Source organism: Copadichromis virginalis, linkage group LG4 (assembly GCF_057382275.1).
Source record: "Copadichromis virginalis isolate Kocher_CV1m ecotype Utaka linkage group LG4, C_Virginalis_male_GT1.1, whole genome shotgun sequence".
Taxonomy (NCBI): domain Eukaryota; kingdom Metazoa; phylum Chordata; class Actinopteri; order Cichliformes; family Cichlidae; genus Copadichromis; species Copadichromis virginalis.
Genome location: NC_140621.1, coordinates 5,237,877 through 5,242,033, shown reverse-complemented (window position 1 = coordinate 5,242,033; position 4,157 = coordinate 5,237,877).

Here is a 4,157-nt window from a genome sequence, read left to right as displayed (position 1 = left end):
TAGCGGGTTCTTATCTGGAGTGTAGTCAATATAACCACGGTGTGGTGCCGGGGTCGCGGTAGAGCTGTCCGTCCATGTAGAGCCGGTCCACAGCGATGACAGCACGGGAGCCTTTCTGGATGAAGCTGGGATCTGCACGGCAAACTTGTAAGCCCTAGTTTGGCTCCCAAAAGAAAGATGCTCGAGTTGTTCTCAATGGCGTGTCCAGCGGGGTGGCCTGGGGGGGGGCACAGGCCACCCCCCCAACCAGACTGGCCACCCCAAAGGTAAAACAATAAAATTCAATCAAATATCAAATGTACGATCATGTTTTCACGGTGAAGCTCAGACATCCGAGTGTAAGTGAATGCAGCATCGGCTTCTGCGCTATGTGCATCACATTAGCAAAGGTAGGAGAGCCAAGCACGAAAGACGGCACCGCAGGAAACAATTTTTCGGTGAAAGAAAATGAGGACAGAATAACTGTCCCGGTAACTAATATTAAGTTTGTTGAGTTTAGTAAACTTCGGTGAAATTAGAATACCAAGGAAAAAATAACACTTAAAGAATTGTTGCAGCCGTCGAATATTTCAGACAGTATGCTACTGAGGGCAGCTAACATATGAGTTATAAGATATAATCTAAGTTGTAAAATTGCTGTATGGAGCTGTAGATTGGGTTGCAGGTTAACATAGCTGGACTGGCCATCGGGCATACCGGGGATATGCCCGGTGACTTATTTTTTATTTATTTTTGTAATGGCATGAACAATGAGAGGTGGTGGATTGGCCAGATGCAGGTCGATGTGTAAAAAAATCAGTTGTTTGGTGGTGGCTATGACGGGGCTTCCACAGAGGCCAGCAGGTGGATGAGGGAAGGGGAGGCAGGAGGAGAGACCCGAGGCAGCCACCAGTCCGAGTGTCAGGTGAACTGAACTTCAGGTAAGAAGTTATGACCTGCAGTCTATCTGGGTCAGATATAATCCAAGTTTAGGTGGAGTTTATTTTCGTTGTGCTGACTTTTTACCGTCAGTTGCAATAACTCGTACTGCGTTCTAGCCAGCTTGATGGAGTTTTTAGGTGGGTGGGTTCTATGATGTTACTGATAGTGAACTTTATTTTATTCATAAGGTTAATTAGTAGAGTTGCCAACGGCTCCTTAAAAAATGGAATGGTCCCTCATTCAGAGAAAATATTACACGTTTCGTATTGAGCTGATAAGAGACGCAGTTTGTCCCGAACTTTAGCTAGAATGGAAAAAGACACAAAGCTGGAGTTATTCTGTCGTTACGCTGCACAGCTGCCTCTTCTCCTCTCATTCTCTCCCCCTGCCTCTCCTGTTGCTACTTCAATCATGAAACTGATCAATGATCACCTGATCGTCTTTTCTCTCTTGTTTGTTTATCGTCCACTTTGCGCCAGAAAGAGGAAACCAGCAGATGTCGCACTAAACAACAGCAGCACGTTTAAGCTTGATCAGCTGTTGTTATAATTTATTTAATATTAATTTCTAGTATCAGCTGATGTTTGCTGGAGCCACAGCTGTAAAGCTGCTGGTCATGATGTCGGTTTGGATATGTGGTGAGAGGGAAACATGAAGATGAAACCAGGAGATGTCCTTACTGAATCATCAGAGCTGAACAGGTGATGGAGAAACAGGTTTACCTTTTAGGTGACATGGATGAGTTGAAGGGAAGTTATGATCTGTTTATGAGAAATAACACCAGGATCCTTTTCTAAGCAGCTGACAGCTGGTAACTGTGCAGGGGCAGGTCTAGGAAATTTTTGCCAGGGGGCCAGGTAGGGCATTAACAGGGAAAGGTGGGGCACAAAGAAATACTTTTCTTTCTTATTCTCATTTAAAATGTCTCGCTTTTATTAAATAATTATCTAAATCTTACAACCAAAGTTTTTATCTGATGTAAAATGTATAGAAATCATACATATACCAAAAAGACTGTACATCACTGTCACAACAGCATTTGTTTTCATTCAAAGGCTTTATGGCTTTAATACCTGGTGGGCCGGTCTGTAGTCAAAATGCCCGATTTTCTGTCCCGGTCCAGCCCTGCAGGTTAATACTGGCAGTGTCACCATACCAGCTGACTGTAATTCATCATCAGCCAGTGTTGTTACTGTTACTTGTTACCAAAGTTTACCATAAGGCAGCATAGAAAGTATTTACTTGCTTTCAGGTTTTATTCAAATGTTAGTCTTTTCAGTTGTTTCCCCACTTTTTTCCTGTTTCAAAATCAAACACCAGTTTGTGAGAAGATTATCTTCTTTTTTTAACAGGCAGATAAAGTTTTGCATTGGCATTGGCTAATTTGTCAATTGTTTGTTACAAATGTTCGTATTTTAATATTAAAAAATGTTTTTGCCCAAAACATATGTGCACTATATGTCAGTAAAAATACTATGCAAATATTGCTGTCCTTGAATGCTGAGTAAACACTGACAAAGCACTTGACGAAGGCGGACGCACTTTTCTCGGGGAGGCTCACTGCCGTGAGTTCTCAGAATCGGTTCCTTGAGCACAAGAAATGACAACATCACAGAACGCAAGTATGGTGAACCTTGCGGCTCTCCAACGGGAGATTGAGAGACCAGTGTTGGACTGTAGAACTCCTTTGAAATTCATATGAGATGTTTGCACTAAAGTAAAAAACACCATCACTTCATGCGGATACCCTTTCGGAGCCAGCTGCGGTTGCAAGGCTGGAGCTGAACAAAATCTCCCTGATAACGACTGTGTTTAGTATGTTCCTTCCCATTCCATGCAAGGCCACCTGGGTTGGCTGGAAGACTGTTTACTTAGCCTAGCAGGGCGAAGGACACTGTCTCAGCTGAACTATGGACACGCACACACATACATATACACTGATATGCACACACTCATCCCCCCTCCCTTTCCTAACGCCTTCGATGCTTGTTCCCTCCTGGGAACATGGCGGGTCTGAGCCCGCGCTGGAATGGTAGCACAGTGCAGGATGGCTGCTGTGTTTGCTTCGGATTACTCCTCACCCCCCACCCGACCCTGTGGCTTGTCACGTGTTCCATAATGTTGTGCTGTGGACATTTATGTGCTTTTCTGTGCAGAGGAGTTTTTTTTGTTTCCTGTTCTCATGCTGTCCTCCCAGGAGCCCAGCATGAGTAGAGGTCTCTTCTTTTTCCTCTTGTACTTTCCCATTGTAGTGTATATTTCAGTGTTTTATTTTCTGTAACGCTACCGATCTCTGACCTGTATCCCCATGTGATGTCTGTGCTGTGTGTGTGTGTAAGGTCGGGGGGGATTCCTACTTCCCATTCATGTACTCTGCAATGTCCAATGTGTCCTTGTAACATGTTTACTTTTTTTCAAGATAAATACAGTAGCTGTGAAAAAAACCATCAAAGTTGAGGTAAGTATTCACCACAGTATTGTGTTTTTTTTTTTTATTAGGGTCAAATTTCTCTTTGGATAAAAAATTAAGCCAACATCCAAGTGTCAAATGTCGGTTCTAAAAAACAAGTCAGTCCCTGAAGCTTATTTGTGCCACAGATGCTTATTCAATGACTGTGGGAATGTCTAAGGAATGTTTTGGGACCTGTCTGATCCTAAAATACTAACTTTGGTGTTACATTACAGTAAGGCTGGGCGATATGACCCAAAATTCATATCTCGATATTTTTTAGCTGGATGGCGATATAAGATATATATCTCGATATTTTTTTTAAGCCATAAAGTAAGAACAAAAAGAGAGTTCTTAGTCAAAGCTGTGTCCCAGATGTCACACAGGCACTTTTATTAACATACAGCACAGATGTACATGAAAAATTACTCAAAATTAAATTATGAGCATTCATTAAATAATAATGCTCCATAAATAAAAGAAAACAATGTTGTTTTGTGCTAAACAAAGAGCTCACAATTGTGCAGTCAAAATGTAAACTAAAAGACGCTGAGCGTAATAACAAAGACAGACAGATTTCACAGCTGCTCTGTTCCCAAGTTCTACTGCATGACTGACAGCCTGGAGTTTGAAATCCGCTTCATAACCGTGTCTCTTACAGGTGCCATTTATGGTCCTTATACACACACAATACGGTAATATTACGTTGAAGCACAGTACGTATCACTCCGCGAAGCTCCTCGGTAGCCGTAATGCGCCGACAAACTATCAAGCGGTGCAGCTCCGT